At 42.1% G+C, this 22339-nt stretch overlaps 1 protein-coding gene across 4 annotated transcripts in view; it reads right to left on the minus strand.

Annotated features, from left to right (window-relative positions):
* LOC138788681 (G-protein coupled receptor 22-like) overlaps positions 1-22339 on the minus strand; it is a 155363-nt gene that overhangs the window by 15152 nt on the left and 117872 nt on the right. For 3 of the 4 annotated variants that reach the window (XM_069966787.1, XM_069966786.1, XM_069966788.1), the window contains one exon: positions 21521-21709. The gene's annotated coding sequence lies outside the window, so the exon portion shown is untranslated. Of the gene's footprint in view, positions 1-10387; positions 10416-21520; positions 21710-22339 lie in introns of those variants that run through there. The other variant, XM_069966789.1, reaches the window with a different exon arrangement.

Consider the following 22339-nt stretch of genomic DNA (forward strand, 5'->3'; position numbering starts at 1 on the left):
GTGATGGCTCCACTGCATGCTGCCAATGCTGAGTTGCAATAACCTGGAACAGAAGCTACATAGTAAATGGCCATAATAGCTTATGGCTCCCTTCACAGTGTATCTCTGGCTTTGGTTGCTATGCTAAACAGCTGATCGGCAGATATTGGTGGCCTGTCCTGATAAAAGGCAATCAATATATGGAATTGGAGAAACACATTAAAATATGAATAAGATATGATAAGATATGAACCAGCACAGAAGTACATATGTAAATAGTTGGGGTGCACTCTGAGTTTTGCTGTGGGGAATAATTTCTATGGACCTCCCCTTATTTTCTTCTTGTGGAGTAAATGATCACTGTGTAAGTTTCGGTCAATGTTAGAAGCTACATTATTTACAACCTTTTCCTTAATGAATGTTGATAAGATAAAGTCCATGCATAATTCAGAACATGTAATGCAATGAATTTACAATGAGAACTGTGACCCGTAAAATAAACACGACTCTAATGTTCTGTAATGTACAGACTTTTATAATTCCTGAATAAGGGCTAACCAATCAAATGAAATGGAACACTTGATCTTTGATCCAGTGTAAGAGATGCGCCTCTACATATAAAATGTCATTACTGGTTGGCTAGGGACAGATGACAAACACTGGCATGCAGCGGCATGTGGCTCAGCATCACTTCTGTGGCACTTTAGCTTCCAGGTGAAAATGCAATTTTAAGACAAAGGCATCATTTGTTTTATCTCCCTATCACCTATCTGCCTGTGCCTGTAGCTCTGTACCTTGTACAGACCTGACAGCTTCCCTTTAAACATAAAAAACTTAAAGTGTCAGAACAGGGCTTAACCAGGCAAGTACCGGTGCCCACAGCACCTCAAGGGGTTCATAGCAAGCAGGCTGAATATCAGAAAACACAGCAGAGGGAACAGGACCTGCATAGAGAGAAAAAAGGGTAAGGGACCTGAACACATGACCAAAAGGTTCTCAACCTTACATCGTGGAGAGCAGTCTGACAGAGGGGAAGAGGGAGAAGACTGAGCTGTAGGTGCTGTGTGTCAGTCAATCAGTGTCAGTCAGTCAGTGTCTGTGTCAATAATGTGTGTTTGTGTATGTTAGTGGTGTCTCATAGTGATTGTGCATAGTGTGTGGATGATGGCTGCTTCGGGGTAAGCGCTCATGCACCTCCTCCTCCGAGTCTGCTCCCCTCCATCACAGCCCGCCGCCTGGCCCTGTGCAGAGCGCTCACCCACCGCCGCCCCATCTCGGCGGGGGTGAGTGCTTATGCACCTCTGTCCAAGTAGCTGCATCTTCACCCAAGCAGCTTGCTTCACCGTGCACGGAACCGGGTGGCCAGGTGAGCGCTGAGACTGACTCAGATTTCTTCATCTCAGCGCTCACCCGGGCACCCTGTTCCATGCACAGTGAAGCAAGCTGCTTGGGAGAAGGTGCAGCTACTTGGGAAGAGGTGCACAAGCGCTCACCCCGCCGGGACAGGGCGGCGGCGGGTAAGCACTCTGCATGGGGCCAGGCGGCGGGCTGTGATGGAGGGGAGCAGACTCGAAGGAGGAGGTGCATGAGCGCTCACCCCGAAGGGCGGCGGGTGAGCGCTCGTGCAAAGGACGGGGCACAGTGCTTAGATGAGGGCCGGCAAGTTGGGGTGCAGGAGCTCTCACCCTGCCGGAACGGGACGGCAGGTGAGTGCTCCTGCAGGGGACCGGCCAGGGGAGAGATGGGCTCAGAGGGGGCAGCTAGTTGGGGTGAGCGGCTGCAGCAAGTATAATAGGACTGGGCAGGGGGATGGGACAGAGGGAGGGGGACATTACCAGCCCAGGGAGGGAGGTAGGGATGGAGAATAGACGTCTATTACCTTTCTATACTTTTACATGCGCCCCCTGCTGCTGCATACACTTGAGACTTGACGTCACATTTGAGGAAGTGACCCTGCCAGACCTACTAAAGTGAGGGAAATAGCAGAATATGTGCATTTCCCATAATTAGTGTATATTAGGGATTCCTATAACTTTCTTTATGTAATAACATATTCAAAACCCAGAGTACCCCTTTAACCTTATCTAACTATCGGTACCAGTGGTTGGGTGGTGGGAGAGGTTAGTGGGTACAGATTTGCTGAAAAATAAAGCAAATGTATGGCAAAACTGCTAGAGATCACAACCCCTGTTCTTAATCTTATCCCCCCAGACAGTGCCTCTTTAACTTTGTGTCTGTGTAGGGGATTTGGAGCTGTGTATCAGTACACCTGAGCTCTGTTTGCAATGAATATATAATACTGTATATAGTTAATCAGCTCAGAATATGGGACCTGAAAAATAAAATAATTATACAAGGTGGAGATTGACTTTAGGTAACTGAAATTTAAAGTGTAATTCCAGGTCCTGAGTCCGGGCTGATGACTTTTCCTCGGTGGATGATTCATCACACAGTTGCCAGATTTTTAGATCGTCTGTACATATTTGCTGTGTATCTATTTGCAAATACCTCTACAGTGGAAATATAGCTCCAGCAATGCGGCTGATTGGTATTCACATGCACAATTCCAGTCTCTGCAGGCTGTCGAGCAGACGTTGTACGGCATGCTAGTAATTTCATTTTTGATGACTGATCCAACAGGATGTCATTGTTGAGAAACTCTTGTCTGTGACTGTTCAGCAACAACTCATAAATCAGTTGCACATGAGGTAGCCAAAATAATAGGCACCCTCTGGAGCAGCACAAGTGTTAGTAAAGCATCCGGGATCCCCAGAGATGACCACTAGATGCCCAAGGACACTTCTTCACTTGGACTTTAAAGGGGTACTCCAGCGGGGGCACTTTTTCGCTGGGACCGGGGAGGAGGTGGCTGAGGGAAAAGACGTCCACTCACCTACCCGGTTCCAGCAACGTGACGTCTCAGGTCCACTCTGGCGGGATCTGAGCAGACTTGAAACGGATCCCGCCTCCTTCACTGAGTGGCTGAGCGGACCTGAGACGTCACGTCTCGGGCCCGCGTCAGACACCCCGAGGCGGCCGGGAACCGGAGCGCCGCGATGCGTGAACCGCCGCCAGTCCCAGCAAAAAAGTGCCCCCCCTCCGCTGGAGTACCTCTTTAACTTGGCCATCAAACAATACCATCCAACCATACCAAAGGCATTAGGGAGAGTCACTGGGTTAGATGAACACTAAAATACTTGATCATCAGGAAAAGGTTATTAAGTCACAATGTACGCTCTAAAAATACTTGATGGTCAGAAATGGATGCACCACAGGAACACCATAAGCTGCCATTATGGAGGGCTACAATTATACCATTTTATACTTGGGATATACAATGGATCACCAATAATGGCCACAATGCCACTGTATGAATAACCAATGGATTACACAGGATAAATGGTAATATAGTACTAGTTTGCTAGGGGAGACAAAAAACAAACAAAAAACAACAACAATGAATCACCAGACAATGACACGTAATCGCTGAGTCCATAGGGATATAGTATTGTACAATGTGCAGGTAGTGCTAGTCACAAAACTACTGGATCAACACCTATTCCAAGAAACTACTAGGACACTAGGGGCTAGGGAAATGTCTTGGTAGCGTTCTCTGGATTATATTAAAGCATAGCATGAGGCTGATGGGAATTGTAGTTTTATAACATCTGAAGCACCACAGGTTGAAGGCCAATAACATATGTTAAACTTGGTGATTTTATCAGCTCATTGTATAGAGGCAATTAAGAAGGACAGTGTGGTGAGTGCACACAACCAGCCTGCGGCACTCTGCTAGACGCCTATAGTTGTAGGGAAAAGTGCTGTTGAGTGGTAGCCCTTTGACCCATTCTATATTAGTTGTATGTGATATTAACCCTTTAATGTGTGAAGGGAAGGGCAGTCAGAAATACAACACGAAGGATGAATGCCTTCTGCAAACAGTGAGCAATATCAAAAATAGGTCATCTGATTGCAGTAGCCTTCTAGCTGTTGAGTATCTGGAATCTCAAGAGCAAGTTAGGACATTTGACAGATCCATTCTGCTCGACCTGCCTTGCAGTTCAGATCCGCATCCCGCTTAGCTTTCTTCTGCATTTCGGACTGGTTCAACGCTCTGGGATGGATAATGTCCACATCGCTCAGCAAATACAACTGTGGAAACAGGCTATTTTCTGAGAATCTCTGAATGGCATTAAAGGGGACATTCACAGACTCCACAGATTCTCACATGCCAGGACATCATTTCATATCATATAGAATTATTTTCCATCTAGATCTACAGCCTTTACATCTGAAGCTCACAATTGTCCCTGCCTTTTCAGTGTCTCCACAGATCTTGCACCAGTGATTTGGATTCTGGGAAGTATTATCTTTACACCTGACACTGTATATAACATATCATCTGATGTACTGTATGTCTCCTTGCCTTATATGAGCTCAGCTGAACTTCAAGAGGTGTGTTAGGGAGATGGTGACCACTATAGGCAGTACTTTGATACTGGTGTATTTAAACTGTGTGATACTATTATATCTAACATACCTTTCAGCTTTTTGGACGGCCAAAGAGGGACACTTGTGGTTCACTCTAGGAACATTTAAAGACATTTCTATACTTTTTAATTCAAGGATGCATTCTCACATATATGATCTGCTGCAGATTGATGTATTTAGTTACATTGATATCTGCAGATCTGCAGCAGGTCCTGTATGTGTGACTGCATCCTTAGGTCCAATCCACACATCAGTAACCCTGTCTGTAAGTGCAGACAGGATTACAAAGGTGTTCCAGTACCAGTCTGCATTGTGTGTCCTAGGTGACACGGATGCACAATGGCTTAATCATTTTTTTGCTGCATGGATCATGTCCCCAAAATGGATCTGTAACCCCTACAGATGTGTGTATGGGGCCATAGAAATCAATGAGTCTGCATGTCTGATATGATGCGTGAAAGGGGCCATAATGTCTTTTGATTCATCCAAATATAACAATTTTTAGGATCCATTGTGCACCACATGATAGAATAATGTGCACACTTGGGTCTAATATAAAGTAAGAAACCAGACACTTTCTAGAGCAACACAGAAAGTTTATTAATGCCAATCTCATTTCTAGGTCAAAAAGAGGAACATGTAAGGGGCAACGAGGGAAAGAGGGACAGAGGGATGTGGGTCAAAAGTAGGGACTGTCCCTCCAAAAAAGGGACACTTGGCAGGTGTGTATGTAAGCCATGCCAGTCTAGATAACCAGTGTTAAAAATTCTAAATCTTTTGCACAATACTCTCAAATGTCTGCACAAAACACTACAAAGGTGGAAATTTTGACCATTTTTATATGGGCACAGTTTTATATGCACCTGGGTGGTGGAGGAATGTGGTCATGTAGTCTGCTTATGGGAGGCCCAGGCCCATATTTTGCACAGGGGCCCTATGCAGTCTGTTTCCATCCCTGTCCCCCCCTACCATGTACATGAATATGATGCTTACAATGCTGTTCCCTATTGACAAGATAAATACTATAATTCTTTATAAACAGCAAGGTGTTGGGTGTACGTGGAGACATCCAGCCTCACTAGTAATACACAGTGCATGATATGTAACAGTAGGGAGGGGATTTATTTCACCAGATGTCCCATAAACATAGCTGAAAAGGGTTACTATTACATAAGACTGTATCCGCAGCATAGTGCTGTGTATCAAACTGTAAAATATGACCGCTGCAAGCAGGAGCAGTACTCCTTGTCTACTATTATTTCCACAGAATATAACAAGAAAAAGAACATAAATGCTTACAGCAAGAGGACGTCGGGGAGCAACAATGCTTTTCAAGTCCATTGCAGAAGCTTGAAGAAGAGCATTCTGCTCAAACACAAAGAGAGGACTTCAATTTATCAGAGCATCATACAGAAGAGTGAATCACTATACATTTGAGATTGTATATTAAAATCTTGCCGAGAGCCACAAAATGATGCCACCTAGGGGTGAAAATCTATTATGAACTAATGACATTATTAAACCCTGTCAGCAGGAACCGGGTGTAAATAAACCCATGTTAAGATAGTGCTAGTCATTAGGATGCCAAGCATACCCTCCTTTTTAAATCTCCATAGTCCTTTCCAGTGCTAAGATATAAACCTTTTTATTATTATTATGAAAATAAGGTTTTAAAGCCCAGGTGTTGTTCCCAGTATGACAAAAGCTCAGGTAAGTTCAGCCTGTGCTCTTTTTATCTAATTGATGTTAGTCAAATGGTGCAGGCAGATACAAATGAAGACAATGCATATAGAGACGATGAATTAAGGGGAAAACTACCTTTAGGGGGTCCAACCTACGAGGACAAACTACATACAGAGGAAAAGCTACCTACAGTGGGGATTCTTCTCGATGGGGGGCCTGGGGCAAAACTGCATTTAGCTTATTTTAGCACTGTGTTAAAGATTGCCATGTCACACTGACTGAATCCTTCTGCATTGGACTGTTTGTAAATAGGGTTGTATTGTCATTCACAGGTGGCTTTGACCACCGACAGTCAATAAAAATCCAGCCAGGATGGACTTCTACTTGAAGTCACGGTCGCTTGTGGGTTGCAGTGTAACCTTATTTATTAGTAACACAACAGTTGTGTAGTTCTAGCCTAATATTCCCAAGTCTCTTTGTGTTTCTCTGTCTGCTTCTGTTTCTTTTAGCCTCCTCAGCTTTTTTCTCCCTGCTCGCTCCATAGATGTCTATGGGCAGCTGTAACCTGATACCTCAGTGAGCTCATCCACATTAAGGTTGGCAAGCAGATATTCAGAGTAAATGATTACTGTAGAAGGGAGGGGAGCAGTAAAGAAGCCTTCTAAGGGTCCTTTTACACAACTGATATGTGGCAGTGCAAGGATGCAGCCTTCAGAAAGCACAATCAGTCACGCTGCCGGGGTGCAAAAATGATCCCTGCATCATTTGTGTGGCCATTTAAATATATTGCTGTCGACTGTATATCCCCAGTTTACACAGAGAGCTTTGCAGCCAATAGATATATATTTTAGCACGGCTCAAAAGATGTGATTAGCTTTCCCAGTCCTCTCCTGATCTTCATTTAATATTTTTCCGGTTATCACAATAAGTTATCACATATTAAAACAAGTCTTCTAAACATATATATTTTACTTTTATTACATTATAATCTTGAAGACTATGCTAACCAAGAAGTCCATTTACCACATCCCACAATAGCTGGACAAACCCTGTCCCATTTGTTTGCTATGTGACCATTTAATAATCCTATGGAAAAAAAAAACGGCGTATAATATAGTTGATGAACGATTTGAAATTGGACGATCTGGTGACTACCAGATCTTGATACTTTTTTTTAGCATGGGCAGATTATTCTAGCAACGCTCCATGCTGATAATCGGCCTGTGTAAAAGGCCCTTAAGTGCGGATTTACTCTAAGAATATATGTTACGTTTTTTATACTTGCATATACTATTGATTTATACAAATTTTGAAGTCAAATGAAGGTCAAAATCAAGTTGACCATTTAAGGTGATTTAAAAAATTCGGTTTATTGGTGTATATGGAAAATTTGTGACTGGTGGTAAATTGTATGATTATCTTATAGAATCATGTCTCATTATCCCCATGTTGTAATTTTTACAGAGGACCCATAGGAGTCTGAAACATCCTCTGGCCATGCTGTGTAATTACGCACCACAGAAGAAGTGTGCAGAAGGCGTGCCTGGTACATACCGTGGGGACCTGACGATATGACACATCTTTTCTTGTGGAGCCTACTACTCCCAACACACATGATTACTATGCTAATCTAAACGAACAGAGCCATGATTAAGGGCAAGTTGCCCGAAACATGTTGGCCTTTTAACCAAGCAAGAAAATAAAGCATTAACGTTTTATAAGAGCTAGAGACTACTGTTTCTTTTCTAGTATACATCCATTACCCCTGGGTCCGGGGTTCTTATCTCAAGTGCTTTAAAAATATAATATTTTTCACAAGGAGTGCTGATCCATCACTGAAATTTAACTTGTGTAATTATGCTGTAGAGACAGGTCGCCCTTTATAATATATTTACAATTGAAAGTCTTCAGACCCTTTCACTTCTTTCTTATTTTGTTATGTTGAGGCTTTGTGCTAAAATACAAAACCATGTTTCCCCCATCAGTCTGCTCTCCCATACCCATAATAGGAATATGGAAACTAAATTTTAGAAATGTTTGTTAATTTATTTAAAAATGACATTTGAAATTTAGCTATGGGGTCTCCCATTTCTTATGATCATCTTTGAGATGTTTCTCCGCCGTGCTTGGACTCACCCGTAATTGGTTGAACATGATTTAGAAAGACACAGCCCTGTCTATATAAGATCTGATAGCTGACAATGGATATTGGAGCAAAAAACCAAGCCATGAGGAGGAAAGTATTGCCTGTAGAGCTCAGGGGCAGGATTGTGTAGAGGCACAAATAAGGCTACAAAAGAGAAGGCTACAAAAAATGTAATCTCCCCATTACACCGAACTGTGAGGAATACACAAAGCCTGTTAGAAAGCGGCTAACTTTTCTGTATACAGCGATTAACTGTTATTTGCTGAAACTAGACAGTTATTTTAAGTCTAAGGTCTATATGATACCTGCTTAAAATACTATTCACAAAAGAACCGATTTCTATGCTTTAGATTCCATTTCTCATAATCACCGTCCTTGTCACTAAGGCAAAGGAAAGCTATTTATAGTCATGTACCAGTACTTGCAGGTGACATGTGTCACTCCAACATGACAGACTATAGTTATAACTCTCCTGATCCCTCCCAACCCTATCCATATTCATTGCTAGACAGGTGCAATATATACCATTCGAGATTCCACAAGGAATATTAATATAGTAGTAGAGTTGTATGAAAAGTAAAGTAAGAATTTACTTTATCAAAATCTTAAACCTTGTATCCATTATTTTATGTTTCCCAATGGATTACTTAGAAAAAAGTAGAACACAATAGAAAAATATAATACTATAAAACTGTTCTTATGTACAAAAATATAAATGTGAAAATACTATAGTAATACTAGAATAACTACAAGAACAGTAACAATTCAATCTAAAAATATAATAGACAAAACTACATACGAACTCCTCAAATATACAATAGAACCATGTCATATTTTCCCCTATATAGAAGAATATACTACTACTACTACTACTACTACTACTGTCTCCTATATTAGGAATATAACTACTATATCCCCCCCCCCCTTTTTTTTAATAAAAGAATATAGCTACTACAATATCTGACTGTCTCCTATGTATAAGAATATAACTACTATAATTCTGCCTCCTATGTACAAGAATATAACTACTGTAACACTGCCCCTATGTACAAGAATATAACTACTGTAACACTGCCCCTATGTACAAGAATATAACTACTATAATTCTGCCTCTTATGTACAGTACAAGAATATAACTACTATAACACTGCAACTGTGAACAAGAATATATATGCTGCAATACTGCCCCTATATGGAAGAATAGAACTACTATAATACTGACTCCTATGTATATGAATATAACTTCTATAATATTGCCCCATATAAAATAATATGCCTATTATAATACTACCCCCATGCACAATAATATAACTGCTACAACACTGTCACCTATATGTAATCATATACAGTAATTGTTATAACACTGCCCACAGGTGTCCTCTATGTACAAGAATATAACTAGTATACCTGCGTGGTGGTACACGGGGCAATATGGCTTGATCAATTCATATACAGACACTCTGGTGTTGATTTTTAATATAGGCCTAGCGGCATTAGTGTCAGCCATAGATGGGATGTGCAGCGGTTCCATTCTCTCCAGTTCGTGGATAACTAGTATAATACTGTGCCCAATTCGCAAGAATTGAATTATTACAATACGCTTCACTATGTACAAGAATATAATTACTATAATATTGCCTATAATATATTACACTAGTCATTTTGCAAACTGTGATGTATTGTAGGTGAGTAAGATTCTGATGCTATTAGATTTATAGGGGGTTTTACTTGCCCACTCACTCTTGTAATCATTTGGGAAATTAACCTCTCATACTGATTATTAGCTCTTTACTAGCCTACAGTCTACACTTGTCTACCCTTTATGAATGGACCTTGTGCTGCCGCTCGGCTTTGAAATGTATACATCTCTTTATGTGCACGCCAATCCCATACAGATGGAGATGAGCAACTGATGAAAAGCTGTGGGCTGCTCACAACCCTCTTGGGGTATCATGTACCTTTTCTATATTCCTACAAAGAAACGACTTATGCTTTTGATTTTAAGCCTGGATTAGGGCTGACCTAAATTTCCCTGGCATACAAAAGGCAAGAGATACATTTGAGTCTTGTGCATTCTGCAGTCTGCACCTCTAGTGCTCCACCTCTTCTTTCTCTCCCATACTTAAAGTGTCAGTGTATTGCAGGTACAAGCTGTCAGATCACATCAGAATTGGAGACAATTTTCATCAGTGTGCTAACATCCTCTATGGACAGTCAATGGTTCACTGGAGTTTTTCCATCAAAAGGATCCAAGATTCGTTCTGCGCAATGGATTCCCTTCAAGATAAAGACAAATTCTCAGTGTATTCAAAGCCGCCTCAGTCAGTAAAGGGTTCTTGAGAGAAAAGAGATTGCAGAGGACGATGGAACAATAAATTAATCTGGAAATATTAGAACACATTACAGGGAAACTTCTTTTTTTCTCTAATGTGCCTTAACCCCTTCAGCCCTGATGCACAGATGTCCAGGTCAAATGGAAGCAATGCTCTTCTCGTCATCTAAAAGCTATAGTGCTTTTATTTTTCCACCTACAGGGCTAGTTGGGGTTGTCATTTTTACTGCCATGATCTCTAGTTTTTAGTGGTATCATATAAGTGTTTGGTTTTTTTTCGCTTTTTATTTACCATGTGTGAACAATATTGTTCTATTTTAATAGATTGGACAATTCCGCATGCTAGGATATATAATATGTTTATATATATTTTTTTTATATATATTTTTATTTGTATTATGGCAAAGGGGGTAATATTAATGTGTATAAGGGCATTTTATTAGGGTTTTTTCTTTTTTACATATTTTCAAACTTTTTTCTTTCTTATATTGCACATAGATCTATGTGCAGATCGAAGATCCAACAGGATGGAGGTAAGTGGCTAACCCTCACCTGCTGGTACAAGTGAGCCATGCTGCGGGGGTCCGAATCCCAACAAAAATGCATAAAACCAAAACAGGTATCCATCAGCATGTCATATCAGAAAACGATGATCCACTTTATCATTGAGGCCTCCAGGACCTTCAGCCTCTAAACACAATATCCATTGAGTCTCAAATCTAAGGAGCATACGGTGTCTATCCAGTGGCGGTCTTTGGCACCAAGCACCCCAAGCGATCGCTTGGGGCCCCCAACATCCAGGGGGGCCCCCACACCACGCTCTTGTGCTCAAGACCACTGGACAGGGCTACTGCCCTGCTCGCTGCTGCCATCTGAACTGTAACTATGAGCACTCGTAATTATCGCTCATAGTTACATGCAGCAGCACTGACAGGGCGGGAGACATTGACCCCTTCCTGTCAGTCACTCTTGTGGCCGCTTGTGGCAGCTTTGTCCTTGTGGTGCCGGCGCTCCAGTGACATCACTGGAGCATCGGCGCCAGGACAAGGGGAGTGCGGTCTCTTGTAATCGCAGGGAAAACCCTTCCTGCGGCCACAAGAGTGAAGAGAAGAGGAGACGCCCGGACCCAGGTGAGTATAAGTGTTTGTTTTATTGGGTTATATACTATATGGGAGGGGGAGCACACAGAGGTCTGTTTAACTGGGGGGGTCTTCTTCGGGGGTCTATATAAATGGGGGGAGCACACAGAGGGGCTATAGACTACTGGGGCTTCACAGAGGGGTCTATATACTACTGGGGGCAGCACACAGGGGGTTTATATACTACTCGGAGCAGCAGAATAGGCTCTATATACAACTTGGAGAGCACACAGGAGGTCTATATCCAAGTGGGGGAGAACACAGGGGGGCTATATACTACTGGGGGAGCACACAGGGGTCTATATACTACTGGTGGGGCACACAGGGGGTCTATATACTACTGGGGGAACATACAGGGGGTTTATATACTACTTGTGAGGCACACAGGTGGTCTAAAATTAACTGGGGGAGCACACAGGGGTCTGTTTACTACTGGAGCAGCACACAAGGGGTCTATATAATACTGGTGGGGCACACAGGGGGGTCTATATACTCCTGGGGGAACCATACAGGGGGTTTATATACTACTGGAGGAGCACACAGGGCTCTATATCCAAGTGGGGGAGCACACAGGAGGTCTTTATCATAGTGGGGGAGCACCCAGGGGGCTAAATACCCCTGAGGGAGCACACAGGGGGCCTATATACTAGTGTGGGAGCACACAGGGGGTATATACAACTGGGGGCAGCACACAGGGGGTCTATATACAACTGGGGCAGCACACAGGAGGTCTATATACTTCAGGGAGAGCACACGGGGGGGCTATATATAACTGGTGGAACACACAGGGGTCTATATACTATTGGGGGCAGCACACAAGGAGTATATATTACTGGCGGTAGCGCACAAGGGGCATATACTACTGGGGGCAACACACATCGGTCTATTGTTTTGGAACGCGTGTCTAGGGGGGGGGCCCAGACATAACTTCGCTTGGGGCCCCAGAAATGACAGGACCGCCCCTGTGTCTACCTTGCCCTTTGACTCCTTGCACCCTTTACTGGCAAATCTAATGCAAGAGGTGTCACTTCCATGTAATTCTCTAATGTGTTCAATGAATCTAGGTGCTCCAGATCCTGTCCTCACAGAATATAGGTGTTCTTTAACCCCTTAAGGTCAAAGCCTATTTTCGTTTTTGCGCTTTTGCTTATTCCATTTTAAGTTTAAAAGTCCATAGCGCTTGCATTTTTTCACCTAGAGACGTATATGAGCGCTTATTTTTTGCGAAACCAATTGTACTTTGCAATGACAGGCATTGTTTTTCCATAACATATGCTGCGAAACCGGAAAAAATCATTTGCGCTGTCAAATTGAAAAAAAAACGAATTTGTTTTGACTTCGGGGAGTTTTGCATTTACGCCGTCCGTCCTATGGTAAAACTGACTTGTTATGCATGTTCCTCAAGTCGTTACGATTACTATGATATATAACATGTATAACTTATATTGTATCTGATGGCTTTTAAAAAATTCAAACCATTGTTAACAAATATACGTTCCTTAAAATCGCTCCATTCCCAGGCTTATAGCGCTTTTATCCTTTGGTCTATGGGGCTTTGTCAGGTGTCATTTTTTGCGCCATGATGCGTTCTTTCTATCGGTACCTTGATTGCGCATATATGACTTTTTGATCGTTTTTTATTACATTTTTTATGGATTTAATGCGACCAAAAATGCGCAATTTTGCACTTTGGAATTTTTTTGCGCTGACGCCGTTTACCGTGCGAGATCAGGAATGTGATTAATTAATAGTTCAGGCGATTACGCGTGGCGATACTAAATATGTTTATTTATTTATTTATATTTATAAAATGGGAAAAGGGGGGTGATTTGGACTTTTATTAGGGGAGGGGATTTTTTATTAATAAAAACACTTTTTTACTTTTTTTTTTACTGTAACTAGAAGCCCCCCTGGGGGACTTGTATATAGACAGCACTGATCTCACATAGAGATCAATGCTGTGTATACACACAGCAAAGATCGATTAGATCGGTCATAGATTACTATGGCCTGCTGCAGAAGAACGGATCTCCCCCCCGCGATCGCATCGCGGGGGGGAGATCCGTCCCACTAGACACCAGGGACGTGCGGCGCAGTGCCTCTAAGTGCAGCTGTCAGGTTTGACAGCTGCACTTAGAGGCTTAATTAGCCGGCGCGGCAACGGGACCTGCGCCGGCGAATAGAGGCACTGCCCGGCTGCACGTGTCAGCCGGGATCAGCGCCGTTCAGAGCGGGACCCCGCTCTGAACACCCCCCGCGGCACCATGATGTATCAGATACGTCATGGGTCGCTAAGGGGTTAATATGTATATGTAATGCTCTTTTTCTAGAAATGTCCACATGAGCAAAACATGACATACACCACAAAATTAGTCTTGCAAAATATATTATTAGTATTATTATTTATTTTTATTTATTTATTTATTTATTTATATATAAAGCTCCCTTAATTCCAGAGCGCTATACAATAGATAAGGGTAGCAAGCAGGAACAGTACAAGATCAGGACACATTACATGAAGGCACATGGGGGAAGAGGACCCTGCCCACAAGGGCTTACAATCTATAAAGTCCTTTACATGTATCTCGACTATTGAGAATTAAGTTAGTACCTATGTATCTGCTTGCATGGTTTGCAGTTGCCACAATGAAAATTACCTATTAGGTCATTCTTTAGCCTAAAGAACACATTAGAGAATGACATGGAAGTGACACCTCTTGCATTAGATGTGCATTAGTTTTCTGATATGACATGCTGATGGATACCTGTTTTGTTTTTATGCATTTTTGTACTGTTTTTTTGTATTAAGTTTTATATGATCTTGATATTTATAATTTATGCTCCACATGATTTGTCTTATCATCACTAGTCACATGACTATAGGAGTGATGATGTGCATTTCGTAGGAGGTCCGTAGAAGCGTTACACCGCAAAACAGACTGTTACCACTTACCTGCTTGGCGTCTGCCTTAATAATGGCCGCACTTTGTCCTGCTTTTTGTGATAACAGTTATGAAATATTCAACCGATGGTGAGTGCTACCCTCTTCATTGCATCTACGTGAATATTGGATTTTCCAGAGACTTTCCCTATTTTGGTAAGCACCCCATGTATTCCTCCTGCACAGAGCCTAACACACTGGTAGGGTTGGTGCCGACCCCTTTCTGTGTGCATTTACTCCTTTTTTTGAACCGCTGCCCGGTTCCCGCACATGGCTCTGGTCTATTCCTGAGCACCAGCCCGGCATGAAGCACCCCCCAGTGTGATGAAACCCCTCCGCTCTGTGACGTGGCTCTATTGATTCTATTCTAAGTAAACCTGCCATGTTTATATGGCAGTCTACTCTGCAGCCAACATGTTATAGAGCGGGAGGAGCCAGTCATATTGATATATTATTTATTTTAAAAAGTCACAGTGTAACTCATCATTTAACTCATTCATTCTGGGCTTGGCAGTCATGTAGGTGGTCCCAATTAGCTGTCAATCACTGAGTAGGGCCACCCACTTGACTACTATGACTAGAACGAATAAATTACATGTTATAAAGGAACTTTTCTAAAAAAACTATATATCAGTCTGCTCAGCTCCTCCAGCATGCTCGTTCCCAGATGACTGATGGATTTACTATTTTACTTTTAGTATTTTTAAGCCTTTAAATTTAAATGAAATAAAGCAAACTTTTGCAATGTGAACAGTGATAATAAAGTATTGGAGGCCTGAACTGCATTGAACATTTGTTCAGCAGTTCACAGTAAACTTACTATGTCCCTGACCTGCCCCCTCATACTTTACTGACAGATTCACTGCGGCATAGCAGGGGAAGGGGGTATAATAAAGTGAGCCTGTCAGATCTTCTCTTCCTGTCAGCAGGAATCCTGTAATATAAGGCACCTTGGAACGTGTCCATTCTGGTGATTCAGCAATATTTGCTATGAAATATACATAGGATTTATCTATATGATTGTAAAGTAAAAGTCATCATTATACACAAATAAAATCTTATGTGGAGGCCTTGTAAACAAACTACTTTTTTAATTTTGTGCTGGTTTTGTTTTCTTGTTCACAATCAAACTCATATTGCTACATGCGAGCTCAGATCAGGGGCGTAGCTAGGATTCAAGGGGCATCATAACAGTTAACTGTACAGGGCCCCATGAATCCTGTATGGGCGCTCCCACATATTCACCTGGCCCGGCGTTCTTTCATTCTCCCAGCTCCCCAACACACAGGTGACATTACAGAATGTGTATGGGGGGGCTGGAAGTGGAATGCTTACTCTGGCAAAACAGAGACTGGCAGGGCCGGAATCCAATGACTTCTTGATCTGTCAGTCAGAGCGCCACAGCATTTAACTGTCGGCATTCATCACAAATGGGCCTTAGTGCAAGGGACCCATAGCAGTGGCGTGGTCTGCCTCTATGGTAGCTATGCCTCTGAAGATAATCACACATTTAGGCCCCATTTACATGATAAAAATCTGTGCTGATTTTCACATGGAATTTGCTCCTTTTGAATACAAAATTAACATTGTTCTGCTCTACTACTACATGTATATTTGAAGATCTGCATGGGTAAAAGAAAATACAAGTCACCTGTCATGTCATTTATCAGCAGTTTTTCCCTTTGCAGGCCCTGTCTCTAAATGTCAGTTTTCTGTAAAGTCAGTTCACAGTAGGCAGACTCTAGCAATAATGATGTCTCCCATACAAAAAGTTGATCCTCTTCCCCCATCTCTATCATATACAGTCTCAGAAGAACATTATATGCCAATAATGAACAATGTAGCTGTGAAGCCAGCATTGGCGTGATTGGTGTCTTAAATATAATGTATAACAAAATTTCTTATCACCAAGTGTATGACTGAGATATGAAAAAAAATGACTCTTAGGCCAAGTTCACACTGTGTATTTTTTTTAATTTATTAAACAACGGCCGTTGGTGCAAACATGCAACAATGGCCGTTGTTTAACCACAATGGCCGATCGCATTAGCACATATGAAATTCCGTCCATAGTGTTTTCTGCAGTATCGGCAGGGTTGAACATCTCAAACAGCGGCCGTTCTGTGATACGGTCATGTCAGAGAACGGCCTCTGTTTTGCCATGTCTGATAATGGCCTTACTCTCTTCTCTTGTATACAATGTGACCATGTTGCATAGCATCTGTCTACAAAGATCTCTGCTCCCTGTCAGTAAATGGAAACAATTATTATCAGTGGTATGGTCCTATGGGTTCTACAGCAAAATGTGGATGGCCCCATTTCCCTGTGCTCTATACACAAAAATATTTCCCTATCTCTTCCCAATCATAAATTGGCTCAAAAAAGGGGTCACCTTTAATGCACCAATTTGAATAAAGGGGTTGTCAGAGTTATTTTTACTTGTCAGGGCGCAGTTATAAAGATTCCTGGTAGGCCCAGAGGTCAGAAGTAAAAATATAACTCTGAAAACCCCTTTAATGTCTAATGTAAACGCTGACAATGATCCTTTCACAGTGTAGTGTAAATTATGCAACTGATCAGTATACTGTTTAGTGAAAACCCTGCCCCTAGTCAGTGTACAGTCTAATGAAAGCCCTGCTCGCCCAGTCTGTGCACAGGCCTAAATGTGGTCCCCCAGTCCAGTGTTGTGTAATCCCTCGAGGAGAGCACAGTCTAGTATAACTGCTGCCCTACCAGTCTAGTGTAAACCCTACCCGCGGGGAGTGCACAGTCTAGTGTAAACCCTGCCCCCGGGAAGTGCACAGTCTAGTGTAAACCCTGCCCCCGGGGAGTGCACAGTCTAGTGTAAACCCTGCCCCCGGGGAGTGCACAGTCTAGTGTAAACCCTGCCCCCGGGGAGTGCACAGTCTAGTGTAAACCCTGCCCCCAGGGAGTGCACAGTCTAGTGTAAACACTGCCTCTAGTTAGACCACATAGGGCCCTATTGAGATTTCTTCTCTTTTTAAATCCATTCCTGGCTTTGGCTAAAACAAATTTCTGATAATTTGTCAGACATCTGTTGGCGTAATAGGGCCCTTAATTAGGGTAGATTAGATGAATCTGCTCATATTTCCCTTTAAGGGCCCTATTACACGAGGCGATTATCATGCGAAAAATCGTTCTGTGTAATTGCAGGCAACGATCAAAAAATTGCTCGTGAGTCGTTGATCGTTGATTTAGATCTGAACCTTTAATTATCGTTAATTGTTTGCTAATTGTTCGCTAATCGTTCGCTATAATTCCACATTCGTTCGCTCAAGTTCCGCATTTTTTCACTAATCGTTCAATGTAATTGCACATTGTTCATTGTTTTGCTGGAATCAGAAGGAATAAACGATCATAGTAACAATCGCAATAACGATCGTAGTAAGGATCGTATCTAACAACTATCATTCTGTGTAATATGGTGAACGATTTTAGGTTAACTAAAAACAATCTCGTGTGCGATCGTTTATTGTTAATCGTTAAAAATTGCTCACCGTAATAAGTGTAGGCAGTTCCACCAAATCACAATGTAATGTAAGTTTTTATTAAAAAATACAATTAAAACCATCTTGCAAATCCACAGGAAATCATCCATGCCTGAATGTGGTCTATGAATTAAAAGGGAATGTGTCATCAGAAAATGACTTATTAATTAAATAATGTTTTTATGTTAAACATTTTTAAAGAATTTTTGGTGACTTTTGTTTTCTAATTTTCCATTTGTCTATCTAGTTATGAAATAATACTGAAATTCTTATTCTCATTTTCTGAAGTTTTCATTCTCACCACTCGGGCTAAAGCTAAGCTGAGACTTCCTGTTCTGTCTGTAGTGATAGGAGGAATCTGTTGTAAAGTGATCTATACAGCATTACAGCGTCATGTATAGAGTTGATTGAACCTCGGGAAATCCTAGGTTCAATCGAACTCAAACATTGATGAACCTGCCGCATTTGATTGCTGATGCCTTCCCGGTCCGTGGGGCAGGAAGAGACTGCCCGGGTACCGCCTGGAATTCCGGGATTCAGCCTAGGTAATTCCAGGCGGTACCTGGGCAGTCTCCTCCTTCACCGCGGATCGGGAAGGCTTCAGCAATCAAATGCGGCAGGTTCGTGAAGTTTGATTGAACCTAGGATTTCCAGAGGTACAATCAACTCTAGTCATGTGACACCAGTAGGTAAATAGCATTATTACAAGACAATAGCAGCTTCCTGTAGAATGATGCGAGCTCAATGATGTTTTACATTCATCTCAAGGGGAAAGAGTCTATGTATTTCGTCTATGTCCATGAGTCTTTCACTAAATGTTGTTGGGCAATATGGCAGCCTTCATAACAATGTACAAATAGCGAAATATATAAAAATTAAAGTCAGAAAATAAAAACAGATTAGAATAAAAGAACAAGTTGTAGTATGTATTTCTAATCAGTAAAAGAGAATTTAGGTGACACATGCACTTTGTAAGAGACTTTTATAAATTAAAGGGGTTATCCAGCATTGTAAAACCTTTAATATAGCGCTGCCTCTCATCTTACCCCAAGTTGCTCTCTGCAACACTGTGCACATGGGCGAGGTAAGAGTCACAGTTTTTTTTCCATTTGCAACTGTGGTCACTACACCTCGGGTTATTATTTATATTCAAAGGCTGAAAAGCTATGCAAAGGTTTTGATCATGATGGATGTGATTATCATTCGATCTATTTGTCTTATTATCTATTTCACCTCCAATTTTACCCATGTAGTGCCCTAAACTTTACCCTGCACCCATGCCTTGTGCTCACAGTGGTGTGCTAATAAAGATGGGGGGAAGGCAGCTGCTGCTGCGGATCCTGGCAGCTGGTGAAATACGTTTCTCATAACCTCACCAGGGAATCCTCTGGCTTTCATGTAAAGATAAAAGGAAGAAAGCTGAACTGTTATTAAGCACTAAATCTAGGCAGAGTTGTCCTATGGCTGGGTTAACCATAGCTTGTCAGTAACTCTTTCACTGCCAAGTAAGCTCCACACTTGTGGGTGGTGGTGGGGTATGGCAATCCCGCTCTACCCCCTTGGGTTGCATGATTAGAACTTATTACATCTACGGAATATTGTAAACAGACACAGTAGGAAATTGGCAGAGACATTTTTCATGGTGCTGACATGTATTTGCATACTTGGCAGTTGTTCATAGATTAGTCCTGGCAAGGTCATGGTAAGAAGCAGTGGTAGGTTACATGTAGGGTATGTGTTATAAATATTCTATATAGGTAGACTTGGGGCAGCATTGTGTCACTTTCCTGCACTTTCCAGTAACAGCAATCAATAATAGAGTTCTCCGAGGAGCTCTCCTGTGCCAATGGCTAATGGCAGGCACCATTCACCCCCATCCCCTTAACACTTGGACATACCTAAATCATAGGTGGAACAACCAACTAGTTGTAAAAGCCCAAGAGAATTCAGCTATAATAAGTCAGGGGATGGATACAATCATATAAAAAAATATTAAGATACACCAGTAGGGAATGGATACATAAGTTACTGAATATTCATCATTGTACCGATATGCAAAGGTATAAAAAAGTCTCAGGCAAGGGATAGATTCAAGGAAAGATTCAAACCATTATAGGGGTAGTGCGGCGCTAAGCAATTATTCACAAAATACCACACATTATACAACTTTGTAATGTATGTTATGTTAGTGAATGGCCCCCTTCCCCATGTTTCCCCCCACCAACGCTAAACCCGGAAGTGTGATGCACTATACTTACCTGATTCGTGTCGACCCCCGGCCGCCATCTTGTGACAATGATGTAATCTTCGGGGGCCGGCTGAACCGCTGCAGCCATCCCTCATGCCGGCCCCCCTCTGCCACGTCATCAGCTGCTCAGCCGTGATTGGCTGAGCATAACTAAGCTCAGCGAATCGCGGCTGAGCAGCTGATGACGCGGCAGAGGGGGGCTGGCATGAGGGATGCATCATCAGCTGCTCAGCAGCGATTGGCTGAGCTTAGTTATGCTCAGCCACTCGCGGCTAAGCAGCTGATGACGCGGCAGAGGGGGGCTGGCATGAAGGAGGGCTGGTGCGGTCCGGCCGGCCGGCCTCCCGAAGACGGCGTCATTGTCCCCAAGATGGCGGCTGGGGTCGACACGAATCAGGTATGTATAGTGCACTACACTTCCGGGGGTGGGGGGGACACGGGGAAGGGGGCCATTCACTAACATAACATACATTACAAAGTTGTATAACTTTGTAATGTGTGTTATTTAGTGAATAATTTTCTACCCCTTTAAAGTTTCAATGTTATATTCACTTCTGTTTTCTGTGATCATCTTAGTTATACAAAAAACTGTACATACATATATAAACAAACGAAACCTATACAAACATGTCATGTATTAATGTACTACCAAGTCACAACACAATCTGGCATTGTAACGTGTACACTTTATAGACCTTCCGAGCAAAAATAGGATTTGCAGAATGCGTTATAATACATTTCAACCCCACAGTAAAACTACAGAGTTCTCATTTATTTATTATAATAAGTTATATAGCACTGACATATTCCACAGAACTACAGACATTATCACATTAATCCCTGTCCTCAATGAGGCTCTTAATTCGGTAAGTTTATTAGAGTTTGGGAAGTTACCAGAGTACCCTGAGGAAATCGGCACAAACATGGGCAAAACATACAGTATAAACTCCGCGCAGAAGTGGCCTGGTAAGATCTGAACCCCAGATGTGCAAGGCATTCAACAGACTTTTACTTTTACACTGATCAAGCGCTCTACATATCGTAAAACCTACCTGAAATGTTAGACACATTCATATGAATGAATGTAAACTTCCAAAGAGGAGGAAGTTGACTGGTGGGATCGGCCATACATCCGTAATTGTGTCACACATTAACGGTGCCACCTCCACTTGTACCACTACCCCACAGAAGAAGCATGAAGACATCTATGGAGTTATTCACATATTAAACTCTAGAGGGCCCTGCAAGACACAAAAGAGTCATTGTTTTAGCATCTTCTAATTTTATTAGTATGTTTCCACCTTTAAAGAACCCATGGACTAGAAACTGGAAGTAATTCATTTTGTTTTGTCACTGTCACGTTAAATAATTTTTGGCGTCATAGAGACTTCAGAGAGATTGCGCCTATCTTGTTGCAGGTAACAGGCATTATAGATTTTAATTAAATCCATCTCCAAAAGCAAGAAGGGTTCATTCTAGCGAAGACTTAGACCTCGATCCGTCAAAACCTTGGTATGTCCTGCATCCACCAGTAGGGGGACCTACCGTATAAAATTTTATAAGACTATTAATGAACTCACAGTCCTCAGTGAGCTCCTGAGCTCCCCTAGTGGCAGCTACAGGCTCTCAAAATTCTATCATTTACCTCCACTGTGTGACTGTACAAGAGATTTGGAGCTCTGTATCAGAAAACTGAGCTCCAACTACTATAATGATAGATAATAAAATTAGCGCTAAGTTTTTCAGCTAAATACAAAACTGTGTTCAAAGTTGTACGTAATGCACTTTATTTGTGTCATCACTCACAATACCAGCTGTTTGCGTGAGAACCTCTCTGAACCCTGGCAGGAAAAAGGAGTTTGTTTGATGCA

Source organism: Dendropsophus ebraccatus, chromosome 4 (assembly GCF_027789765.1).
Source record: "Dendropsophus ebraccatus isolate aDenEbr1 chromosome 4, aDenEbr1.pat, whole genome shotgun sequence".
In the NCBI taxonomy this organism is placed as follows: domain Eukaryota; kingdom Metazoa; phylum Chordata; class Amphibia; order Anura; family Hylidae; genus Dendropsophus; species Dendropsophus ebraccatus.